Here is a 26,941-nt window from a genome sequence, read left to right as displayed (position 1 = left end):
GGTTTATCTGATTTTTTTGTTTATTTCAAATTTAATTTTAGAACAGCAGTGGTGGAAACACACTCTTGGAGCCTTGTACAGGGCCATGAGTCAGGAAGGGATTCTGGCTTGAAAGAAAGCAGACACTGACCATTCCCTTTTGCAGTGCTGAAGGAAAGTGAACATGAAAAAACAACTGAACACATTAGAATGCAGTTTCATTTTGATAATCTTGAGGATTTTATTGAAGAATAAAAAGAACTTTATTAAAATATTAGAAAGGATCAGCTTAGATTAAAAAAAAAAAAGTATTTCACTGTTCATTTAAATCATCCTTGGAACTAGCAGTGCCTGCTGAGCGAGAACCGAAGAGAAAAGCGATACAAGGGAAACGTTTAAAGGACTTGAAACAATCCCGATGTGCCCTGAAACACTAAAACCCTGTCAGAGAACAACGCCGGCTCGGCGGGGGCCGCAGCTCCAGCAGCGCCCGCCGGCCCCGCGGCGCGGCCCGCGCCCGGCCTCAGGTGTCCCGCGGAGGGAAGCGGAGCCCCGCCCACCCCGCCGGGCCGCCCCTCGCGGCATCCCCGCGCTCCCGCCCGCCGGGGCCGCCCCCGCCGCTCCGCGGGCCGGGCCGGGCCGGGCCGGGCGCGCCAGCCGGCGAGGCAGCGGCGCCGGGCCGGGTGCGCCTGCCCCGGGCACGCCTGCCCCGGGCACGCCGGGCAGGTGTCGGGCGCGGAGCCGCCGTCCCGCCGAGGTGAGTGGGGGGCGCGGCGCGGGGCGGCGGGGCCGGGGCTGCCCCGCCGGCGGCTTCGCTCCCGCGGGGCTGGGCTGGGCTGGGCTGGGCTGGGCGCTCTCCCCGCGCTGCCGCAGCGGGACGCGGGGGCTGCATCGCCCGACGGTCACTGTGGTCATCCCGGTATCGGCACCGGGGGCTTCATGCGCCGGCGGACGGTGAGGGCAGCCCCCCTCGCCGCTACCGCCGGGGCTGCATCTGCCGGGGGTCGTGGGTGCCTCCCCCAGTTGCCTGGGGGCTCCGTCTCCTGCGAGAGGGCAGGGTGCATCTCCCCACCCCGGTACTGAGGCTCTTCATCTTACCCAGAGTTGTTCGTACGGGTTAACAGCCCCTCCTCCATGTGCCAGTGGGGTGACACTTCTCCCGTGATCCCTGGGGCTCCATGCCCATCGTTGCTGAGTGTCGCATCTCCTCTAGAGGGGCTCAGGGGAATGCGAACCCCATTATGTTGGGTCTCCGTCCTCAGGAGGCGGGTGATTTGCAGGAGTCCATGCCCAGGGACCAGTGGGGTCCATCGCTCTGTAGGTCAATGGGGCAGGTGTCGATAGGGTCCGTCCTGCCGGGATTGGTGGGGTTTCATTCCTCTGGGGGTGAGTGGCCCATATCCCCTGATCTGGGGGTGCTTGTAGGGTCTCTGACCAGCCCTCGCTTTGCTAATCCCGGCGTGCCTGCCTGCCTGGGGGGCGAGGGACAGCTCCATCACCTGCTGTGACACTTTGTCCTATCTCCCAGCGTGGATTAGGTCATGTTGTGACAGTGCCTGTTACTGTCTTGCAGTGCAGAGGACTCGGGGATGTGAGGAAGAGGGGCTGTCGTTGCAGAAAAAACAGCAACCACCTCCCACTTCCATGTAGGGTGCAGTTTAATAAAATCAGACAGCATGAAGCATTTGGCCGATTTTTCCCCCCTAATCATCAGAAGATAGTTCTCTGTGCCATTAAATTCTCCTGTTCGCACAAAGCAGGCTGTGATATAGGCAGTATTGTAAGCCGGGGAACAGTTGTGGATGAGCTATATATAAAAGGAGAGCATTAAGAGCTGACCTCAAACTCTTTAACTGTGCTGTCTCTCCTTCGGGTGGCCTGGGGCACTCTCTTAAACCTGTCTCAGTTTGTAACTATCTGACCATTCCACATGGTGGTAAAAAGCTCTGATGCCCCTTTGAAGGCGCCGTAAAGCTGTAAACGGGCTTAATATAGCCCATCCCGTTAACCTCAGTGCTTTCCATCGGTATCCTTTTAATGAACAGCAACGCTCGTGAATTTCTCTCAACGGGCTGTCAAATCTTCGCTGCTTCTCCCTGGGAAAGAGCGTTGTGAAGCCTTGGGAGACAAATCCTCCCAGAACTGCCTTCACTCCCTTGTCCCTGGGAGCTGTGGGAATTTGTGGGGGATTGACACAAGATGCAGGTGCGCTCTGGCCAGTGCAATGGGTTCAAGCCCTGTCCCTGCACCAGCCTCACCACCTTTAGTGGAGACATCAGGGTTTGGGCTTTGTTTTACTGCTGGCAGAGGGGCAACTGGAGTTGTTGTGAGCAGGGTGCTGTTACCAGAGTGCTCAGCAGCCTTGGTATAGGTTCTTCTGCCTTCATTTTGAGGCACACTGCAATGCCTGTACACCCTCTCCAATTCTCACGTTCATGTGCAGGATGCATGTCCTTGCAAATACTGTGCTAATCCCTTGGGATGACTCACAAACTTTTGTAGAGTGCCTTCTCCCTCTCTTCCATGGGTCTTTGCACTCAATGAATTATCTGGGTAGCCAAATCTCATGCCAAGTGGAAGAACAGCCTGTGATATTACCGATATTACTGAGTTAATAATTTTCGGAAAAACAAAATGCCTGAATGCAAATAGAATGGAAAATGTGTCTTTGAAGTCTTTTTTTCTTTAAAATTATTCAGTGCCTAGCCTGGAGGAAACCTATTTTTTAAAACTTTTATAAAACTCACGAACATTTTACAGAAGCAAGAAGGATTTCTTTTTCTTCCTTTTCTTTATTTTTAAAGTATTTTGGTTTTCATGACATGAGGTCTTTTCTATGTTCCCTTGCAAATGTTGACAGGGGAATGCTAGTCTAAAAATCTTGATATGTGAGTAGATGTTTAGTCTGGTGTACCAGCTCCTGAGCTGGCAAATGCATCTGCCAGCAGCTCTGCCAGCAGCACAGCAGAGCTGTGCCCAGGCTTCTCAGGGTAGAAATCAAGACACTGATTGTCTCAAATGAGTTGAAGTAGGGAGAGAAGGTCAGAGTCTAAGTGGTACTGCAAAGGATTTCCTAGGAATGCAGAGAGCTGCAGCTATCTTGCATGGCAGGTATCTACTGCAGGGGTTATTTGGCAATGCTGGTGACATCAAACCTTTATGTTGTAAGGGTCAAATTTAAAAGCTATTGCATATCTTCATGATATTGCCATGGGTATTTTACTAGCTTTTCAGTAGCTTTGTGAAATAGGGAACATCTCTGGGCAGGATTTTGGCTGGGTGCAAGAGTGCTTGTGTAGGGAGGTAGGGAAGGCTTTAATATAAGGTACATCTGTCTTAGCTCATCTGCACAAGCATTGGGAAATGCTTCCTGCCTTTAAAATCCAAGTCATGACATCTGTGGAAAAAAAACTCCTTTTTTTTTTTTTAATTATAATTCTTGCACATTGCACACTTTGTGTCCTGAAAGGACAGTTGAACTGCCCTAAATGAAAAGGTCTGGGTTTCACCACAGTAACAGGTCTTATAATGCAGACACATTTCTAAACTGTTCTGAATGTTGTTGTTAAAAGTAGGTTCTATACTATACTTGTACATATTTCTATACTAGCTAATATTTCTGTATATGATTATTGTCTCCAGTATAGAACTTGTTCTCTTGCTGGGTTTCCTGCAGGTGTTTGTGGGTGCTCGGTATAGCATTCTTACCTGAAATGAGTTCAAACCACTCATAAACTCCATTAGACGAATGTAGAATTAAAAAAAAAAAAAAATACAAGTAGTTTTAACTGGGCAATGTTAAGTCAGGAAATACAGAGGCTGAGGCTCCAACAGCAATATTAACTTGGCTGCGGTACACATCCTGTAAGCTCTTTTATGACATACACCTCATAATGTAAACAGGAATAAGCACGTAGATTTAACGTATGCAGAGAAGGAGTATAAAAGAGTGTTTTTATGGATTTGCCCCCCTTGTCTCTGTGACAGCTGGGTCTTGCACAGAGCCTGGGAAAGCCTGGCACTGCCTTACACCAGGCTGGACAGTGTGTCCAGTGCTGACTCAGGCATACCCGACTGCTGATGGGGTGAAAATAGCAGCAACACATGAGTAATTTGGGGTCTGTTTCTGTCAAAACAGTAGCAGGGTAATGAGCTGCATTTTGTTGTTTAAGGTCTGAGTTGTAGCATGTATTATGCTTGAGCGTTCCCTCTTGTGCCTCTCCCCACTGGCGTGTCTGGCCCTGCTGAGGCTGCTGTGCTTGTAATGAAGTGCAGTGGATTAGCTTTGGTGAGCCTCAGCTTTCTGCTTCTATTACCCATGTGCTATAGTAACAGTTCTCCCGGCTAATTTTAACTAGATCATGCACAAAAGTGATTAAATGAATATTGTACTTTAATACAGATCTGCAATGGACCAAGCAGAGTTGCTCTTTCTATGATGTTGTCTTAATTAAAAACTGTGTTATTAATATATTCCACTGACTTGATAAATTTAGCCTGAAGGTCAAATAGTCTAATATGACCTTCACCGTGTCACAAGACATTCTATGTTGTGCAGTTACCACTGCTCTGAGCTGGAGATTTGCATGTGATGTGGTTGGTGTCATCTCGGGCAGAGTCTGTGGTCCTTCAGCAGCAGCTTGCAGCAATGACAGAGGTGGTCTGGGTGAATAAAATTAATTTATGGGTCCTTTCCAGGAGAAAACAATTATCCTTTTCCTTGTCTAAAAAGGGCTCCTAATCAGTATCAGTGCACTGATATTGCTGCCTTGCTGTGACAGTGTAAAGCTCTGCAAGGGAGGTGGGAGCAGCTGTAATACTGCAATCCAATACTTCTCCTCTTACTTTGCCTCTTCAGTGCAGCCTCCCAAGGATGCTGCTGGAACATTGTCATAAGTCATGCTGTTGTGCTTTAATTTCATTATTGTTCGATTTGGCCAGCATTTTATTCACTTTCTTTGCAGTGTTAGACAGTTTGCAAAGGGAGTTAGTTGCTGGCTGGGTAACAGCACTTACTGTGCGCACTTAATCTAAATTTCTCTCTAACTGGAATTGTATTAATGTAGTTTGGTAAAACTTTGAAATTTCAGTAAAGCTGCTTTTGATAATTGACTCCCCCCTCCGCCCAACTAAGTGTGTTTATTAAAATTTCATGACCTCACACAGAATGGTTCAAATCAAACAGAGGGTCTGGATCTTGCTGGGTTTTGGTTCTGGCCATTTTTGCTGTGTGAGAAGTGAAGGTATGCACTGCTTTGGGGTTTCACCATGGTAAATGGCCAGCTGTCCCCTGTCAGCTCTCACAAGTGGAACAGTACCTGCCCCCATTTTTGCTGGGGACTTGTCAGAAATACAGCATTGAAAAATGAGAAAACCATGGAAAATTGTCTCTTAACTACATTAAAGACTTTTGAAACTTCTGTCATTCTGCAAAAAACCCTGTAATTTTTTCACAGTTCAGCTATCCTCCCTGACTCAGACTGGAAAAAGATCTATTCAATGTTACATTTTAATCATATACAACACAAAGTCTTTTGCTGTGCTGTTTAAAATCCAGCTTTCTTTCAGACTGTGTTCTGCTGGGATGTTTTCATCCAAAACGGACTGCTGAGGCTGACAGGAACAGTCTGAAAAAGCAGCCCTAACCTTCCTTCCTGACACTTCAATAGTGACACCCACTGTGGGAAACTAGGGCATAAATGCATTAACACTTGTCACTGAGAAGAAAATCCTCTACATGATGGGGACCAGAGGAGAGTGATTCCTAGATTCATGATACAAATTGGTTCATTATTTATTTCAATCAAAGTCTGTAGGTGCTGCTACAATGAAAAATTAAAGTGCACTTTACAGAATACATATGAGCTGACACCCTGCCAAACCCAAAGCCTTTCTGACCTACAAAACGAAGGAGAGCTTTGATGCTTGCTCCACTCTTTGCACATTCTCAGACAAACAGGCTTTGTCCAGAATTTTGACAGAGGTAGGACCTCCTGGAACAGATGCCAAACCCACGGTGTTCGCTGTTGCCTTCCAGGGAAAACATCCTGCTTTTGCCTCCTGGTATTACTGATCTGCATGAGAGGAGCCCAGCTGCTTGGTCTCCTGTAAATAGTTTGGACTTCACTAGGTATCCTCTCAGTGTGCCACTGTCCTGTTGCATGTTATCTGTAAGTTTACCAATGGGTAAAAGACAGCTTGTTTCCTGCTGGAGCAGGGTTTTTCCAGTCCTCCAGCTGTATGCAAATACAACACTTGTATACATCAGAAACTGTGATCTGACTGAAGGAACGCGCTCCTGCTTCCCTCTCTGCTTACAGGGCAAAAGCAGTTGCCTGGTGGTGGGGGGAAAGTCTAGCTTTAATACTGAGCTGTGTATTTTACTGGATGTGCTGGTCTTAGTATCATAGAATGGCCAGGACTCGAAGGAACCTTAAAGGTCATGGAATTCCAAGCTGCCTGCTGTGGACAGGGACATCTTTCACTAGATCACGTTGCTCCCAGTTCCATCCAACCTGGCCTTGAACACTGGGCAAACTGTTCTAGTGCCTTGGCAACCTCACAGCAAAGAATTTTTTTCCTAATACCTAATCTAAATCTGCTCTCTTTCAGTTTGATGCAATTCCCCCTTGTCCTGTCAGTACAGGACTACAAAGTCTCTCTCCATCTTTCTTGCAGGCTGCCTTCAGGTCCTGGAAGGCCACAACTAGGTCCTACGCCAAAGCCTTCTCTTTCCCAGGCTGAACAATTCTAACTTTTTCTGTCTTTTCTCATAGCAGATGTGCTCCAGCCCTCTGATCATCTTAGCAACCTCCCCTCTGGGCTGACTCCAGCAGGTCCCTGTCCCTCCCGTGCTGGGAGCCCAGGGCTGGATGCAGGGCTCCAGGTGGGTCTCAGCAGAGCAGAGCAGAGGGGCAGAATCCCCTCCCTCCCCTGCTGCCCACGGGGCTCTGGATGCAGCCCAGGACACCTTTGGCTCTCTGGGCTGTGAGTGCCATGGCCGGGCCATGTGCAGCCTCTCACCCACAGCACCCCCAAGCCCTTCTGGGCAGGGCTGCTCTGGGTCTGCTCATGCCCAGCCTGGGCTGGTGCCAGGGGTTGTTCCAGCCCAGGTGCAGCACCAGCACCTGGCCTTGTTAAACCTCATGATGCTCCCATGGGCCACTCCTTGGGCTTGTCTGGGTCCTTCTGGATGGCATCCTGTCCTTCAGGTGTGTCCAACCATCTCAGCTTGGTGTCACCTGCAAACTCTCTGAGGGTGAACTTGATCCGTTCATCTGTGTCATAAATAAAGATAATAAATCACAGTGGTCCCAGTACAGGCCACTGAGGGACTCCACTTGTCACTGATGTTCATCTGAGCCACTGACCACTGCTCTCTGGATGCAACCTTCTAACCAGCTTCTTATCCATCTAAGAGTCCACTCATCAAATCCATCTATCTTCAATTTAGACAGAAGGATGTTCTAGGGGATCATGTCAAAGACTTTACGAAAGGCCAGATAAAACACATCTGTATCCTTCCCTTGGCTGCTGATGTGGCCATTCCATCGTAGAAGGTCACTGGCAGGACTTACTCTTGGTGAAGCTGTGCTGGTTGTCCCAAATCATCTCCATGTCCTACAAGTGCCTCATCACAGTCTCCAGGAGAACCTGTTCCATGATCTTCCCAGGCACAGAGATAAGGGTGACAGGTGATTCCTGGAGTCCTCTTTTCTTCCCTTTTTAAAGATGGGTACAGTCTTTCCTCTTTTCTGGTCACCTGGGATTTCACCTGCCACAAATTTTCAAATATCATGGAGAGTGTCTTGCAAACCAATCAGCCAATTCCCTCGGGGCTCTGGGATGCACCTCACTGGGTCATGTGAATTTACATACACATATGGTAGTATGTTATTTACATTATGTATTTAGGTGGTCATAGATCTGATCTCTACATAGAGTGGAAGGGACTTCGGTCTCCCACAGTCTCCATCCTGCTGTCCATCCCTCGAGGGATGTGGGAAGATAGGTTGCCAGTGAAAACTGGTAACTGAGATCTGTTGGGTATGCATTTCTCAATACAAAGATCAAAGGGAGACTTAGAATCCATGGGTTTTGAGAAAGCTTCTGTCCAGAGTCTGCAGCAAAACAAACCCCAAAGGCTCTGCTTACTTAATGCCACCCTAACGCTCTGATGCACATGGTGCAGCTCCTTTGAGTCTTCTGTGCTGGGGAGGAGGGTGGATGGGACCCCTGGTAGCCGCCTCTGCTCACTGTAGTGCCTGGCTTTCAGCCCATCAACTTTAATCAAGGCTGGCAGGAGCTTCAATGGCAACTGACCTCATGTTAAAGACTAAAGTCCCTGTCTCATCTGAACTCAGTTCCCTTCATGAAGGATTTCAGATGACAAGTGGGACAGGTATTAAACTTTAACCAGATGTTCATCTTTAAAATATTAATCCTGTTCTTATGCTCTTACCTGTTTTCCCAGTGTGTCTGGGTTTGAAGGAGTTTCACAAGTGATGACTGCCTATCTCATGGTCATTCCAGATCTGCGGTGCCACTTTGCAGTTTTCAAGCCCTCCTCACAGGTGTTTCTGCTGGGAACATGTTCACCATGTTTATCTGGGAATACAAATATGCTGAATTCAGGCCAGCTTTCAGTTTTCTTCCCAGGCTCTCAGCAGCGCAGATTATATTCCCCTTCTCTTAATCATCTTCCCCACCCTTTATTCTTCTGTACCACAGAGGAACCTTCCTCCATATGGTTGTATTTCAGTCCTCGACTTCTTGGGATGAGAAGCTGAGCAGAGAAATGTTTTAATTGCTATGATGGGGCTTGGGCTGTACAGTGACATGTGACACATACTATTCTTGCAGGAATCCATCTCCCCTTCTTATGGAGTAGAAAATATCCTCCTGTTTATCTTCTGAATAAAGCTGTGAGCATTTCTGTATGGGAAATCTGTCCTGTAGCTCAGTTGGAAAGAAATAAATGCAGCAAACAAATGGGTGGCACCATTCCAAAATGCACAGTTAGTTGCATTACATTTCAGGTTGGTGCACTGTGGCTGCTGAGAGGTGTGGGGCTCTGGGGAGTGGGGTGTGATGGGCTTGGCTTGGCCTGCAGCCTTGTCTTTCAGGCCACGTCCGTGCAGTGAGTAGTCTGAAGTGTGGTGAATCACAGCTCCTGCAGTTAGCTGTGGAAAGGACCTGCTGGGTCACCTGTGCTTTACTTTTAGGAGGATCCTTCCTAATTAAAGCATGACTCGTGTTTTATTTGGGTGGTTGAATAAATTGCTGACCTCTCTGTGAGATGTGGAAGTGTATCTACTAATGTGCCTGTAAATGTCTCAGCTTTGAGGTTGTTATTTACTGCACTGTTGTAATGCAAATGTTTGTGGTTATGTTTGCATTGATCACACAGAGAGTGCACACAAATTTTATTTCTTGCGGTATTTAGGCTTGCTGGTTTTTATACTTCCTGCTGTATCTGTTCTGTTAGAACTATATAATAGAAATTGCTTGAAGTGTAATTGCCTGTCACTCAAGTGCCACTTTACAATATAGAGCTGTATCAATTAAAATATTCTTCCTCCTCCAATTAATTTTGATTCTTAGGGGTAGATAGCATTATTTGTCTGCAGAGCACTCCACTAAATCATTTGGTTCTTTGTACATTTATTTACATTTAAATGTATTCTATGTGAAAGGTAATGGCCTGTTGTTAGAGCTGCAGAAAAGAACATTGATTGTCAGAGTCTTCTGGCTGGCTGTGGTGCTCCCAGCATGGAGGCAGCCTGAGTGCTCCAATCTGATAGATATGAAATCACTGTGATCGCTGTGAAATCACAGCCAAAGAGAGGGCAGCTGTCCTCTTTTCATGTGCATCTAGGGCTGGGAGGTAGGTGTCACAGTTGCAAGTTTCCTAAATGAACTGTTTTTTCAAGTTTGTCAGTCTGAAGGGCAGTATGTCCTACATGACTTTTGTGGGCAAGCATCGAAAATGGTAGCCCAGCTTGAGAAACATTGGGAAACCATTTAGAATTGGTATTTCTTGTTTGGAGTGGTCCTCTAATGGAATAGCTTTTCCATACATAGAGACACCAGAAAAATGGAGCCTGTGAGTAGGAAGCCTTGACTGGAGACAGCCTGCTTTGAGATTAATGATTTTATCTGTGGCCTTTAGATAGGATGATAGCTCTGGAGTGATCTCTCTGATGGGAGGCAGGAAGTCCTGCTGTTTGGAAGGTATGATATGACATCTTCAGTGTCTCTCTTCGGTGTTCATAGGGAATAATCCTACCTTGGGGTAAGGGATGGCCTTAAATTTGATGAAGCTTGGATTAGGTGCCAACTGATTTAGGTATCTAATCTATAATAAGTAAAACTATTAGTCTAAGTCATGGAAGTATGCAAGGAAATGTATTTTGAACTTTATGTACTATTAGATAGGTAAGATAGTGGACATTACATTAGCTAATGGCAATGATACTGCCATGGGCTCATACTCACAGAGATCTCTGGATCCACTGTTTTTTGTTGTGGGTGGGAGGGAGGTGGCTGTTCCAATAACTCCTGTAAGCTGCTAAAACTGATGACATGATTATTTTTATATTTTTAACAAACTGTTAGTCTGTTAAAACTGAACTTGAGGTTTTCTGTGGAAGACCTGATACTTGCCTTAAAATCATCTGGTTTCATTTTGGTCTGTAATTGCCTGGAGTTCACCTGGCTGCACTGACTGCCAAAAATGGTTGGTATTTCAAGGCCATTGTGTGGGCTCTGAGTGTCAATGTGTGTGTAGGTTGTGTCAAAAGTCAACATCCCTTATTTTGGGGGTGGGAGGAAGTTCCATTGGGGCCCATTTCTTCTAAAGCCAGAGCAAAACCCCATGTCTTTTACAGTCATCCTTTTCTTTCAGCTCCTACTTCCATTTATTTCATTATGCTGTTGGCACTGCAGGGACAGTTCACTCTTCCTCAGCTGCGCTTGGAAACTTTCTGTTTGCTGGGAGGTGCCCTTGGCAGTTTGCATTGAGGAGCAAACTGTGATTTCAGTTTAGATGAACAATGCTTCTCTTAAATAAGAACTTGTTTAAATAAAAGGTTAAAAACCAACTAAGAGGCTTTATGGAAGAGCTTCCAGTTTAAACATGGCCTGGCAGGGATGTGTGCAAGCTTGCCAGCATTTCAGAGAGGTGACCCTTTACAGCAGCATCCCTGTCTCCTTGTTGAAGGTGCTCAGAAAAGAGCAGGTTCTCAGTTTCCCTTAAATATTGCCAGATTTTGAAGGGATAGTGAGAAAAGTGGCCTGTCTTGTGTTGAGAAAAAGTGAACGCGGATTTTTTCAGAAACCTGTTTGTTTCAGTGAAGAGTGTGTAGGAATAGTCATATCTGCTGTGTTGGGAAAGACTTATAAAGATATTCAGGACAATAAGCAGCTGCTTATTCTGGGTGCTGGCATGCTTTTTTTCTGGCTGCCTGGTTGTCAGGTAGAAACTGCTGCTCAGTCCAGGCACTGTCTGAAGCGGTGTCTCAGAGGAGTTGTGTGTCCACAGGTGACAAGCCTGGAATGGTAAACCCTCTCCCTGTGCTAGCAGTGCTCTTGCTACTTATTTCTCTGCATTGCAGGAGCCCAAACTGATATCCAAAATATGAATTCCACCTGCCTCTTAGTTTTCCTGACCATTTGTTTTGGGATTAGTCTAAAGTGGCACACTTTCATTTTTCTTCACCATTTAGGAGACAGAGCAGTACATCTTGCATCCTGAACCTGTAGGTAATAGCACTTCTACATATGCATAAGTCTACATATACAGGGCTTATTCCAGGATGAATAATATTTGTAATCCCCCCTTTATGCTCCTGTTGCTATGAAGAGAGACAAAACAGGCAGGAGACCCTAATAATGTGCTTGAGAAGCAAGTAAATGGTGTTGGAAATGCTGCCAAAAATGAAAAGCAAAGGGAAAGGACAAATCTGGGTAAAAAATTATTTTCTGTTTCTTGTATTGTGTGTATTATTAATAGATGGAAAATTATTTCAGACAAAGTTCTGAATTTTGTTTGCCCTTCCAAAAACACTCTAATTTTTTTAAAGTTTCCCTGTGAATATTATGGCCAACCTCATTTCACAGCTAGACATATATTCATCTCAGTTAAATGCAATGGACAAAATCTACAAAACCCAACTGCTTAATATTATAAGCAGCTTGAATAAACATGAATTATTAAGGTCACAAAAGCTTCTAGAAACCAGCTGAAATGAGTGCACTGTTGCATTTCTTTTTTTCAAAACATGCATTAATTAATAAGAGGCTTAGCGCCCCAGACTGTTTCTTCCCCTTGCACACCTCCATCAGATTTTGCTTTTATCGAGTGGAGGGGAAAGTGTTACTTCTCTCTCTTCCTCCTCCCTTTTGTTTGGCTGGAGCACAGGAAGGTGCCAGACTTCATCCTTCACAAGCCAATCATGCACAGCTGTGATAGGCTAAAATGTTCAGGCGGGTTGTCTTGGGGCTATTACAGCAGCAACCCACCCTCCAGAATGGCCAGGGGTTTTATTTCATGCCTTCTTGGACTGCCAGAATAGGAGCAGGAGTCTGGAGACAGGCTGTCAGGAGCTAGAGAGCAGTCACACCCACATGTTTGGGCAGTGCAGTGAGGGCAGGGTGCTCACAGGGGAAATGCGAAAGAGAAGAAGGCGATGAAGGGATGGTGCATTTTGTGCAGGTGTGGGCATTGTGTCATGTGCTGGACCCCTCCATCTGGTGTGGGCATGGGCAGCACATGATGGCCATGGAGGCATTGGAGCTGTAGGAGCAGCTCCTCTCCAGCCCTTCCCAGCACAGGAAATAATTTTAGTGGCTTGAGTGAGAAAAGGGCTGCTGTGACTGAGGGGCCAGGACCTCTGTGTGCAGAGTCAGTGTGCAGAGTCAAAGTTCAGCACTGTGAGAAACTTGCAGCAAGGAACTGAAGAAGAAAAAAAAAGCAGGGATAGAGTGGTGTTAATTTTTAAAAATTAATTAATTCAGTTGTGGTGCTGGCTGTAGAGGAGGCAAGTCAGATTAACTGTGTGGAGGGAAGAGGCTGCAGTGACCGATTGGGAGTTGAAGAGAACTTCAGTGGTGGTGTTGGTGGGGGGGAAGGCTGAATCTGATGGCTCTTCCACAGGAAGAAGCAGCTCAGATAAGAGAGCTTACTCATGGGACTCTGTGTTTAGCAGAGAGGATGGCTTCCAAGATGGTCCTAAAATGTCAAAATTACTACAAGCGAATATTGCAAGTAAAATTCTGTATAAGGTGGTTGAGCCTTGATATCCTGGAGTTAGCAAATGGCTTGAGACTTTTTTATGTGGTTTGTACAGCAAGTAAACTCCCTAAGGCAGACACCTCTCTGTGCTTGTCACAAGTCAGTGTGGAGAAGGTGGGGACAAAGACTAATGGTTGGCATCTCTGCTGTCTGTGGTCCTGGCATCTGCAGAAGAAACTCAGGTAGGCAGGGTTTGGATTACTGAACCCCAGAAAGATGAATAACTTTGGCCTTGCTGTGACTCCATTTTCCTTGGTGCCCTAATGAAATACAGCACAAATGCCAAGGCATCTCATGTGGTCTTCTGAAAATCTTCCCAGATAACATACCTGCGCTTTATCTGCGAGGAATCCAGTTTCTGTAGCCGCTAGAGAAACAGTTCAAGGAAACACAAATGTTAAAGCCATTGTTCAAATACTTCTGCTCTGGGGTGGGTACCTAGTTTTAACTTCTCAAACAGCAAAGAGGCTCTTTGGGATGAGTTATGGGGGAGGACCTGCCTCCACCATGCTGCAAAGTGGGACACAAAGGCTACAGTGCAAACATTTACCCCAAAGAATGATAGTTATTGGGCCTGCCTTGTTAAAAATCAAGAAAAATATTTGTGCCATGCTGTATTTTACCATGGTTTTTGAAAATTAGGCTCATCAGAGGCTGCTTTTGATATATAATAAAAAAACTCTAAGCAACAAAAGATCTTTAAAAGAAAGACTTGACATATTTGTTAACATTCAGGGTAGCAATGCATTGATTTTAAGGCTTTTTTTTTTTTTTATAAAATGAGGACACTAATTAAAATTAATCCATTTATAAATCTTTCCACATCCAATTTTAAAGCATAAATAAAACACTTGCCTTGTCTGTCCCTTTTCTCATACTGAGACAATATAGACCATGACACTTTTAATTCTTTATGGTAATGAGTAGATTAAACTATTTTAAGTGATTTGCTAAAAGATATAAAAATTGGTGGCACAATGGAGATAGCTTTTAAAGTGCAGGAAGGATGGCAGTGGAAATGTTGGGAGAGCTACAAAATGGGTTTAATGCTTGCCTTTGGGATCTGAAAACTTGAGCAGTTTCTTGCCCTGGCTGCCTCCCTGTCCTCCATTCCCACCCCTTTCACAAAAATGAGCTGTCTGTTGGCTGCCTTCCTTGAGGTGCATTTTTCAGTGTGATAATTTGAATTATAAAATACACAGGGATGAATTTACTCCATTTTTGCTCCCAAAGTTAGGCAGGATTTTAATGGGTGAGGTTGGAAAAAGTGAGGTATTGGACCAATCCACGAATATGCCATATTTGATTAATCTTTTGATTTAAAATTTAAAAAAAAAAAAAAAAGAGAGGAAAAAAAAGGGGGGGGGCAAAGAAATTTTGAAGTTTTATTTCTGTGACATGTGACATTGCAGTGTTGCCAATGCTGAAGATATTTTCCTGTGCCTTGTTTAGAGAGGAAGCTAAACACGACCTTGGGCCTGTGATTGTTGGTAGCTCCTCAATGTATGTTAATTAGCAAAGACTGTGAGAAAAGTAGTACAGTTGCTCAGGGAACTATATATTCTAATTTTTTAATGTGTTCCAGATATTATCAGTTGTGCCTACAGATCTTTGGTGCAATTGTGGCAGTGTGAAGGTTGCACGTGTCTGTGTACCACAGTAAGGCAATTGCATAGAGAGTGCTGATAAAACTGCTACCCCCTCCCACCCAAAAAAAATCCCAAACAACCAAAAACATCCTATGGGTGATACTTTAACATGAGCTGTGTGTCTCTGCTTTGTCTCAGGCCATGCCAAAGTGAAGAGACAGCACAAGGCAGATCTGTTGTGTGTGAAGATGCTCCCCTCTGCTTTCATATGCAGATTTTTAATAAAAGAAGTATGCATCTCTGCTTCTTGTCATTCCTGTCCCTGGGAAGTTTCATGTCCCTTGCTATCTTCTATCAGTTTTCTGCTCTTTGGCTTTGATGTCTGTTCTTTATAAATCTTCCAGCCTGAAATCTGGCGAGAACTGCCTCCACTCCTCCTTGGCAGGACTAAAGCTCAGCAGCTGCAGACAAAGTGAAGGTAAGAGGTGAAAAATTGCAAATCCTCAGAGAAGAATGTACAAACCAAAGTTATACTGCCTTGGAAGGGGCAGCTTGCTATGGTTCTCCTACAGCATAAGTGGGCAAGGAGTAGCTGCTTGGTGACTTAGTAGATGGAGAGTTTAGATATTTGTTTCCAGCAGTGTTTGCACTCTAAATATTTATCCACAGTGCACAAGAGCATTGTTCCACCTTTCCCAGAGAAGTTTTGCCCAGGTAGGAAGTTTGAGTCCCCCTTTCTCCCAAGGGTAATGGGATTTAGATTTGTGATAGCAAATTTATAGCTCTTAAACAAAGTTGCTCAGAAGGGCTGTTTTAAGCTGTGCTGCTGGTAATCAGTCTCCTTTTGTGAAAGCATAAAGAGACATATGTTGCAATGCAGGAGTTAAGGGTCCATTGGGTGTTTGCTTGAGGTGTTCTTTCTTCATGGGTGCTGCAATGGGAGGTGGGAGAGTTCAGAAGAACATGGCTGGACACTCGCCCTCCTCCAGAAAATGAGAGGATTTCTCCTTGCAGAAAGCAACTTCTGCATGGTGCCGTGGAGGGCTTTTTGTCCTATATGCCCAATTTTCAGTTTTGAAGTGCTGTGCAAAATTACTTCCTTGCTTCCAGATACAGATTCAGAACTGCAAACCACCCACCGTACAGCTGCTAATGCACAGATTATCTCCACAGCCAACAGCTTTAAGTAATCAAACAGAGATAATTTTACCTCTGTGACCCAACAAATAAACACCAGAATCAGGAAAAATCCTTTCGCCCACACAGTCCTATCCAGGCTTTCAAGGGCAGAATGAAGAGTTTCATCAGAGCCTGCAGAGGTGTCAAGGTCACCAGGTTTGTCCCATCCTGGATCAATGGTGAGCTGGCAGTGCAGTGGTGTGGGGTGCTCTCAGGAGGGCACGATGCTGTGTAACCTGAGACCATCCCTTGCTGCTGCTGCTGCAAAAGACATTAAATGAGTAGAGCATACTGTGGAAGTTGTGTTTGCAGTACTGCTTTCACAGGAAAAATTGTGGCTTGGATAGGCTTTTATTGATGACTTCAGCCTTTAACTTTCTGTTCTTTGGAAGAACACACATTTCTCACAGCTATCAGGGGTTTAGCGCCACTAAGGAAACACAACTGTTACATACTGTACCATCACATCTGTGTCTTCTTTCTCACTGACCCATCACCACCAGTGTTGAGAAAGACGAATTGTAGCCCAGAAGTCATATCAGAAAACATTTTTTACACTTTAAAATTCTGCTTCTTTTTGCTTTTATTTCCCAAATCAGCTAATTGTGACCATTTTCTTAGAAATGAAGTCTTGCTGGGTTTTTTTTTGTTTTAGTAAATTCTAGTTGCTCTGAGTTGCTCTCATGTTCCCTGCCCTTTCCCCCTTTGTTCTAGTAAACTAATTTCCTTATTCTGTTATTAAGGATAGTAACATATTGTCATTGGGAAACAGCACTCATTTCTTCATGGAAAGAAGCTGCTTAATGTTTCATGTGTTGCAGTGAATAATTAAATAAAGAAAAATATATTAGCCCATAAAACTAGTTGGCAGCTGAAAGGAAGAATGCATTTGCAGCCTGCTGGGGAAAAGTGACACTCCTGGCCTGGTGTTTTGAAGCACAAGGGTAAGGTTTAAAAGCGAATACGTCTGGCATGACATTTAAAAAATCTGGATTTTTTGACTTCCCATGCACTTACAACATTAATCTTTAATTGTCATATTCTTGAGCTACTGGCTGTGAGATTAGACCTGGAATTGGTGGGGCTAAGGAAAACCAGGCTGGTGAGTGGAATGAAATGCCAGCAGGGACCATGACCTTGTGAACTGTCAGGGATGGAAAGGCTGTCAGCACTCAGGCAGGCGGGGGGCCTGGCAGCCTGACAGTGTGTGGCACGAATGGGCTTTTACTAAATAAGGGGGTTTATTGCCCTTCACAGTCCTTTTCACCCTTTCTGAGCTTTACAGTCATTGCCCTTTTCCTTTTGGTTTTATAATGCATCTTGAAATGCAACTGTTGGGCTCTGCAAAAGTGGGATGAAGGACTGGGCAGATGGGACTTCTGTTCTGGGAGCTGGGAGAAGACTGACTGCTCCCAAATGATCTAAATGAACCATGGAATTTTTTTCTTTCCAAATGAAACCAGAACTGAGCTGTAATTTCGCAGTGATCTTTGCAGTTCTGCAATATGAGATCAGACACTTGCCATCCTCATGGCAGAGAGAGCCTTGTTCTAACAGTAATTCAGGGCCCAGTTACAAACTGGGATCTGCGCCGAGTGTCTTTTTCTTTACCTCCTCCCATCTAGTTTTTCCTCACACTGCACATATAATCTCAAATAGATAACATGCTTTAGCAGAATTTGCTGAGACCAGAGACAGAGTGTTGTGCGGAGCAGGAGCTGCCTGTGCCATTGCACATCCCTTTAGATTTGGTTAGTGCTGGTCTCATCAGCTCAGGTAGGAGCCTTTGTGTTCTTTTTCTAGCTCTGTGTGCTGACATTTGGAGGCTGAACTGCATAATTTCTATCTGTATCATGCAATTGCCTTTTGCATTTTCTGTGTGTGACCTGCAGCTCTGGCTGCAGGGGGGACACAGTGAGCAGGACTGCAGGGATGATGTGGGTCTGGTGTGCTTGATGCTCACCAGAGTGACTGCTCAATAACTAGAGAATGTCTCTCAGCCCTCCAGCCTTCACGTGCTCTGCTGCTCTGCCAGTGTGACTGGTCTGACCTCTGCTCAGAGTGAAAGACTGGGTCCAATTCAACTTGTAGCAATGTGGGGAGAGGTCTAGGGAGCTGTTGCAGCAACCTGGAGAGTCTCCAAAATGAGGAGAAAGGGGACTTTTCATTTCCAAAAAGACACTTATAAATTCTTGTCAAGGGTTGGGCTGTACCAATGCTGTTAACTCTTCTTCTGACTTATCTAAGTACTGCTGAAGTTGTGACCTTTTAGATCACAACTTCTCTTCTCTTTAGATTGACAGACTTGCACTGAATGGCTCATACTTGGTAAGACAGATACAGAAAAGATGAGAAGAACTTTGAGAGGAAATGTGGTTTTTAATTACAGTCTCCTGCACCTCATCTTCGGTAGCTCATCAGCTTGTGATGGGCTGTATGGCAGAAAGGACATAAAAGTGATGCTTATTTCACTGGCTTAGACCTTTCCTGTAGACTTGATTCAGCAAGGTAAATAACCACATGTCTACTTTGAATTGCATGAATACTACTACTGAAATTAGCGACACTCTTCCTGTGGTTCATTTAGGATGCATGGTTGCAGCTGACCCAATTTCTCCTGACATAAGTAGAAGAATTTCCCAGTATTCTATAAACCCAGGTCAGGTCCTAAATCCATTTAACCCTTTGAGTGCCTGCACTGCTGTCTACTTACCACAATGGCATGGTTTGAGAGTGGTACAAATGCTGGCATGCATTGCATTGACCCGAATTTTTTCCATAAGGTGCACCAAAAGAGGAGCTCTCCTTGGCCCCACTCACTCTGCAGTTCATCTTCTGATGCTGCTGTGTCACTATCTGATTCCTCCCCTACCTTCACCACTCTTGATTTCATTCAGCAGAATCTGCATTTGCCCTGTGCACGAGTAACAAGCAGGAGGAGTCACTGCACTCAAGAGTCAGTAGGAGGGCAATGGCAGACAGACCCAGTAACCCTGGTACCACTGACCTGAGGATTAAACCCTGCTCACTGAAACATGAGCCCAGGCTGCCAAATTGCCCGTGATAAGCTTTAAAGAACTGGGAATAAAACCATGTCTGCATCTATTTTATTTGCAGCAACTTTTTAGCTGGAGGCTCATAACTGGTTGCAGCAATGTGAATAGAGAGCCCCCACAAGAGACCTAGCAGCACTTAACTGTGCTCCAGGATCCCATTCTTGGGGTTTTGTTTGTTTGTCGTCTGGATTAAGGGGATTAAAGACTTAACCTTTGTACAGCCTTTCAAATAATAACTTGTTTGTGTTCATACTGCATGTCAGGGAAGGATTCTCTCCCCCTCCTCCTGATTTCATGATACCAGTGAAGATCTGAGAGCGGTCAGGCTCATGTAAAATTGTGTCTTGTGCTTTAACCCCCCCTAAATTCAGCTCAGTGCTCTGTTCTCTGTTTTGTGGTGTTGCTGGGACCAGGGCATGGTACCTGCTTCAGACCTCTATCCCAGGAGCTCAGAGCTCTCATGTTAGTGGGGGGTCACAGTCTGAGCTGCCAGATCCTTGTCCAGCTGCTGTGCCTCTGGGCTGTGTTTTTTGTAATCAGAAATAAAATTCATGCTGCCAGATGGGACCCTGCTGCATGTCAGTCTGTTGCTGGCTGGCTGTGGCAGTTCCTTACCTCCTGCTCTGGAGTGGCTTTTGTAAACAGGTTTCAGAGGTTTGTAATTCTCACTGCAGCCCTTTGATCAAGTGGCAGTCTTTTTTGAGACTCTTTTGGGATTTTTTTGGGGTTTATTCCAACAGTGAATAAAATTTTCAAAAGCATCTAAGTGATTTAACAAATTTATTGGCATGTGTGAAAACAAGACTAAGGAAGACTAGAGAGCTGTATTTAGCTTGAAAATTTTTCTTCTACTCCCTATTCCACATCTAATTAAGGGAAGACCCAAGGCCACCTTTGGAACCATCTGGTCCCACCTGCAGGTTTATCATCTGCAGGCATGGCCAAGAGTTGCTTTCCTCAATATGGTGCAACACCTGCATGGTGTCAGAGATGCCCAGGAGACAGTCAGGCAGACACAGAGATGTGGGTGGCCCTGGCTTTAAGATCTTGTCATTGGTGCTGCTTCCTTGCAAACAGCACTGAACCAAGAGACACTGTATGTGGGGATGGGAGTGTTGGGGATTGGATTTTTTTGGGATGAGAGGTCATGAGGATGGGAGTCCTTGGGTTGAAGTGTGTGAAGAGAAGGCATTCCTCTGGTAGTTCCCTCATGGGTAAAAGCAGCTCAGTCTTGTGAGCGCTGTTTCTGGAGATATGGCAGTGCCATAGGATTCCAGTAGAAGCAACTCTCAGCATAGCACTCTGCAGACACTTGGTGGGGAAAAGAAAAAATACATAATTTTGGCTCTTCCTGTTCTCAATGGACTGGATGTAACAAATATGAGACACCTTTATCAGCTGAATCAGGTCACAGCTTTACCATCTAGAGTGTCATCACGTTTGGTAACTGTTGCCGCCTCTAAACTACAGCTCTTCTCTAGATAGAGCAACCAATGTAAATAGTAATTTAAAAGCTACAAAAGCCATACCTAGAAAAGCCATGGATTTACAAGTCTGTATCCAAGAGTCTCTACTGCCCAGCCATGCTCAGAATTTGAGTGACTACTGCTTTTCCTCCAAAGACAGCACAATACTGTGTCAGGCTGTAACAAAGGTTTTTACCATCAAGGACTTTAGGGAAATAGCTTTTAAAAGAACTGCCTCAATATTGCCTAAAAATGTACTTTAAAGAGAATCCTTAATCAAAGTGATGTAACAACAGGAGTATTGCTTTTCTACTTGACCCTGGAACAGATAAGTCACAGAGTTAACAATTTTCTGCATTTTAGAGGGGATTTTATCTTGCAAGAAATTTGCTGTACCCTACTTAAATTTAGAAGATATGAGTCCCCTTGTGTCTTCTGCACCGCAAAGGGAATACAGACTGAGCTTGAGCAACACATGTTAAATTTACCAGCAGTTCTCCACTGCAATAAATACCTCTTGCAACATAACACTGAAATCTTGTGGATTGCAAGCCTGTGCTTTCTTGAGTATAATATACTTCATCTACTCCACCAAGTGCCCATAAGGAAATTGTAAGTGAAATTAAACCACAATATATGAGAATGAACTTGCACAGACAGTGGATTTAGGGCAAAAGCACCTCATTCTGGCTCTTGACTGTACAATTTTCAGAAGTAATTCACAGCAAGTATGTAATAGTCAAATAAGTTGGGCTGGACATTAAGCTATGTGGTGGGTAACATGAAGAAATAGATGGAAATGTGGTTACAAATTTGAAACTTTAATTTGGAAACTCTGTGTAGCATTTCTGAGAGCTCCACTTGACCTACAACTGCTGGGTAGAGGCAGTAAAAGTGATATAGAGGCAGTGAAAATTAATTAATTTAAAAAATCCAAGTGAATATTAACAGGACCTGCTATATTCAACAATTTGCAAGCATGTCTGGCATTTATAGATGAACTGTGCTGTTTGTTACATATTACATTAAAGAAGAATCCTGAACCAACATATCAAAATGTCAAACTAACACAGCATTTTTCTTTGATCTCCTTTTTTGTTAAAATGAATTATTGATAGCCTTTTCTGTGGCTGACAGGAGAGATTTCTGATTTTTATTTGCGTACTAGATCAAATCTCCTATTCCTTCTGTAGACAGAGGTCTTTACAACAATATCTAGATATGATATGTGCAACTGCAGAGCTCAGATGCTTTCGAGCAGGGAATGTTCTCCCCACCCAAGCTGTGCTGCTGTGATTTCTTAAGCTGATATTTTCATTGGATGTCTTTAAGCAAATACATAGCCCACCCTGGAGCCAGCGGTCAGGACGAGGGTGCGATGGTTTTGTGTGGGCCCACAGACCACAGTGGTGGTGGGTGTGAAGCTCCACAGAGGGATCTGGAGCTGGTTTCCCAGGATCTGTGGAGAAAAACCTGTTTGTCTTTTCAGCGATGTGGCTTGGAGAAGGTGTTTTCCAGAGCGAGGTTAGATTTATGTTAGGTTTCAGGGAGATGGGGTATATTGTTCTGGAGGTTGTGGTGGTACCATGGGATAACAACATCTCTATTATCCACCAGCACTTGGTTTGGACATCAGTAAAGCCTTGGTCCATGCAAGAGCTCTCAGCTGCTCTACGTTCTGTGGTTTGCAAAACTCTCTTTCCAAATGTCACCCAAATTATAGTTCCAGCAGTCATGTGTTTCTTAAGGATCCACCTTGCTCCTGGAACTTGGTAGCCCCCAAAACCCTTTTGCTGCAGATGCAGAGGTGGTTTTGGCTTGTTTTATTTTAAGGTCCGAAGTCTTTGTCACAGAAACAAAGAGTCCTCCTCATGGCCTCTTGTTTATCCTGTTTAGCATTTTTAATTGCATCCAAAAGATGCTGCTTGAGTTTGGCAGCTGTTGGGGCCCTTCCTCCAACATCTCTGGGTTTATTCAGGCACAAGAAAGGATTGTGCAAATTGTAGCCATAAGGCTCATGAAAGATTTTAGATTTGCATGGATTTAAATTGTTTCACTTGGTTCAAGTCAGAATAAATTGACTGGGAATGTGGGTGAGGGTGGCCCTAGGCAGAATGCTGCACAGAGGACAGTGGGACACACTTATCTACTTATGCTCTCCCATCCCCAAATGTATTTCTGTTGCCTGCATCCCATTACACATTTGAGAAACACATTTCCCTCCCTGCAGCTGTGGAATGGGGGACCAGCAGCCCATGTCTTTCTGTGCCTCCAAGGAGATGCAGAGCCCGTGAGTGCCTTTCCCTGCCTTCTGCTGTCTCTCAGCCAGCAGGTCTGCTAGCTTTCTTCATGCTTTAATCAGGTTTTTTCTCTCCATTCTGCTGACCCAGTTTAGGCTCTTTGAAGGCACGGCAGAGCTCCCCGGCGGCTGCAGCTCTGCCTTCAGGGGACGTGGATGGGCGGTGGAGATGAGCAGACGAAATGGCAGCAGCAGCACTCAGCCCAGGGGAGGAGGGTGGTTTTGGAGCTGTAGGTCTCCTTGGTTTGCTCCCCTGGGCACATTTGGGTGCATGTTTTTCTCTCTTAACTGCTGCATATGGCATGCTGTTGTTTTCTGTTTGGTTGTTGGTGTTTTCTTGGATTTTTTCGTAAATATTTTTTTTAAAGGAGGTTTCATTTCAAGGCTGCTGGAGCAGTCTGCAGTGGGGTTTCAGGCACTCATGCTCACACCTCATGCCTTAATAGCACCTGACATAACCTGGTCACAGACACGAGCCAGGAGGATTATCCATCCCCCACTCTGTCCCCTCTCCTGTTCCCTTTATGTAGGGCATCCTGTATCTCAGGCAGCATCCCCTGCCTGAATCCCTTGAGGAGCCTGAGGGATTCTGCTTGCCTCCCCTTTTTATCCTGGGGTCTCAATTTCGTGTTGAGGTGTTGAATTTGGGGCAAGTGTGGCTCTTTTCTTTGTGTGTGGGTGGGAAGCCGGCTTTGCTCCGACAGTGCAGGGATGATTGCAGCTGTGCAGTAATAATTATATGAGCCAGGCTGAGGAGTGATGGTAGGGGAGAGGATCTGTGTGGTGGGATGACTCAGGGGTGGGATGATGCAAGCCTGAGGCTTGACTTTCTCCTTGCAGGCTGCAGAAACTTCTCTCCAAAAAGTTGGCGTCTAGGTCGGGAGTGATTTACCACACGGCTGTCAGTATCCATTATCGCTGCTTGGCACTGGCCCCACTTGTTACTGCAAAGGCCTACAGGAAAACCACGAGACCATTTGTTTTCATGGTTTTTGTTCGTATTTGGTGGTTTCCGGTCTGGGTGAAGGATCTCAGGTGGTGTAGGAGGAAACTAAGGACCTGTCCTCATGAGATGCTGTTCGTTATGAATTCCCTGACAGTTTACTTTTTGGAACTTTTATTACAAAATGATTTTATTTCATCCCGTACCCCATTAACGAAGAAGAGTAATTTCTGCTTGCATCTGGATTTACTTAATTTGGGAATCCACTTGTGTAGACATGCTTTGGGGTATTAGAGGGTCTTCAATGTAAATCTGGTCTGGTGCTGTGGCAGCCTTTGGCTGACCCTTGCTGACCCTTCAGTGCAGGAGACACCACCTTTTGTTTCCTTTGCCATACTTTTTCATGGCTGATAGGTTCAGTCATGGGCAGGAGGTCACCCAGATGGGGACTCCTTATAGCTGCCCTTCTGGTAGCACTTGTGGCCTCAGCCTTCTGCACACTGTTGCTTGGTTTGTGGCCACACTGCAGAGACTGTTCATAGCCCATCCTTCCTTCCCCTAAATGCTTCTTTAGGTCCAATCACTCAACCTTGTAGGAAATGGCACAGAAAGATAGACTTCTGGGTCTGCCTCATGTTTGGCTGGTAGAAACCAGCTTGTTCTAACCTAGGGCATTTCCCATATGAGTGCTTTGCTGTTCAGGCTCTCTGTATGGACAGTTGTGTACAGGTTCTGCTGTGCTGGAGATACCATCCATGTGTAGTAAAGCACAAAGTGCGTTTGTTCTACAGATAATGTTCTTGTTTTGCAATCTCTCTTTTTGCCTGTCCTTTGTCTCCTCATACATCTTCAGGGAGGCTAATTTTAAACAGGACCTCTTTCTTTTAAATTCCATCGCTGGTTTTCTCATGCGTATTCATTAGCTCATGTGAGTAAAACAGGGAACTTCTGAAAATTAATGTGAGTTGTATTTGTTAAAGTGGGTAGGTAGTGGCTCTGGAAGTTTTCCCATGGGTTATTTTGGTCCTGGCCCTCAGCTGCTGGCAGGGATGGGCTGTACCAGGGCACCTGGTGGTTTGTGGTACACACACAGACTCTGCAGCAGACCCCTGGCTTCATTTTTCACTCGAGATTGTGCCAGGATTTAAGCTCTGCAATGAAAGAAAGTGCAAAAACCCTTCTCCACACACATGGTAGTAATATTTTAAGTATATTTATAGAAGGGGCTGGTATTTTTTCCTTTTGGTGTTAAGTTATTGTAAGAAGGATAGAAGTGTTACTACAATACAGTTCTTCATCTCCTCCGAGCATTTATTCTGTGCTGTCTAATGACTCTGTGTGATACTGATGTTGTGTGGTCATTTTTGGATCACTGCTCTCCTGTGGTCTAGGCACAGGTCTAGGAAACTCCTCTGTACCACCACATTGCTCCACCTGAGGGATTATCAGTGGGCTTTGTGTGTTTGTCGGACACAGTTTTGAGAGTTGTGTGAGGCCAAGGCTGATCATCAGAGGGAAGACGTGGCATTGATTTTGGACTGATCCTGCATGGACTTGAGCAGAGCCAAGCCTTGAGACGAGGTGCTTTGCACTGCCTCCATAGCAGAAGAGAATAGCAGGAGCAGCTCAGCTTTTCTGCCAATGTGTTAATGCTTTAATTTTTAGTAATTTCTCCTAGAGTCAGCTGTTCATATTTTTTCCCCCTGTGCAATAGCTGTCTTCTTAAAAGCAGAGGCTTGATTTCTTGCAGGCTCTGTTGTCTGGGGTTTTATTAATTTAATCAATATACAGGTGTGTATATATGGGTGGTTGTCTGATCAAAAATAAATGCTGTCAGAGCTTTTGTGCCTGCATTCAGGGGATTAAAACTGGCAGTGCTTTGGGCAGCTCAGGTAACCTTCACACTCATTAATAGAAAAATCCAATAAATTGTTCCTTCTAAAGGCCACCTTTCTTTTTGAGCAGCTCAGACATGTACTCAGATGTATAATACAGGTAGTAGAACTGAGCTGAAATTAATCCAGTCTGTAGTTCTTACAGTGACAAAATGTCTGGAAAACTGCGTACCAGGTTGCCCCAAGATGGCACTCTGTGTGTATGTCATGTTAAAATAATCTTATGGTTCTGAAAGACCATCCTTATGCACTCCAAATAGCTCTTCCTGGGGAGGCAAGGTGCAATCCAGAGGTGACAGGCATGCAACAAGTACTGTCACACAGCCCTTGAGTGATGGTCAGTGAGGGCATCAGGAGCATTGTCAGAGGTGATGCAGGCAAAGATAGGAGGATCACTGTGGAAAGGGAAGTAGTGGTTTGTGGCCAGAACATGACCTAATATATTTTTATCCTTTTACATGTTTTTGTGGTTTTTTTTTTTTAATTGATAAGGTGGTGTAATTCCCAGATCTACATAATACCTCATGCAATTGTTTTGCTATTCCTTTATCTCCTCCTATGCAGGGTACAATCCTTTAACTGGGAAGGGAGTCATGCCCTAAGCAAAATCTGGCTGCTGAGGAAGAAGTGTTTCCAAGGGGTAGGTCCAAAATAATAAAGTAACTTCCTCTTCTTTTGTTAGTAGAAAAAGTGCTAAATTAGTTTAAAAAAAGCAACAGGATAGAGGGGAAAAGATGGTACTCTAACTTTAGGTTAGAGATCATAGGATCATAGATTGTCTTGAGTTGGAATGTACCTTAAAAATCATCTCATTCCAACCTCTCTGCCATAGGTAGGGATACCTTTCCTAAGACCACTTGCTCAAGGCCCCTTCCAGCCTGCTCTTGGACACTTCCAGGGATGGCACACCCACAGCTTCTGTGGGCAACCTGTGCCAGGTGCCTCACCACTCTCACTGTACTATTTTTTCCTGGTACCTAATTTAAACAAAATTTTCTCTTTCAGTTTGAACCCATTTCCATTTGTGCTGTCATTCCAGGCTGTTGTAAATAGTCCCTCTGTCTTTCTTGCTGGCTCCCTTCAGGTACTGGAAAGCCACAATTAGGTCACCCTGAAATGTTCTCCTTTCCAGGCTGATAAACCTCAATTCTTTCAGCCTTTCCTCACAGCAGAGGTGCTCCCTCCCTCTGATCATCTTGGTGGCCTCCTCTGGGCTGACTCCAGCAGGTCCCTGTCCCTCC

The 26,941-nt window shown here is 45.0% G+C and overlaps 1 protein-coding gene across 13 annotated transcripts in view; it reads left to right on the top strand.

Annotated features, from left to right (window-relative positions):
• The first annotated feature begins 375 nt into the window (after positions 1–375).
• PDZD2 (PDZ domain containing 2) overlaps positions 376–26,941 on the top strand; it is a 201,269-nt gene continuing 174,703 nt past the window's right edge. For 7 of the 13 annotated variants that reach the window (XM_072922595.1, XM_072922594.1, XM_030257570.4 and 4 more), the window contains exon 1: positions 376–736. The gene's annotated coding sequence lies outside the window, so the exon portion shown is untranslated. Of the gene's footprint in view, positions 737–15,266; positions 15,341–26,941 lie in introns of all 13 variants that reach the window. The other 6 variants (XM_072922593.1, XM_072922584.1, XM_072922587.1 and 3 more) reach the window with 1 other exon arrangement.

The sequence above is a fragment of the Taeniopygia guttata genome, chromosome Z (assembly GCF_048771995.1).
Source record: "Taeniopygia guttata chromosome Z, bTaeGut7.mat, whole genome shotgun sequence".
NCBI classification, from domain to species: Eukaryota; Metazoa; Chordata; class Aves; order Passeriformes; family Estrildidae; genus Taeniopygia; species Taeniopygia guttata.
This window is presented reverse-complemented; position numbering and strand designations above follow the sequence as displayed.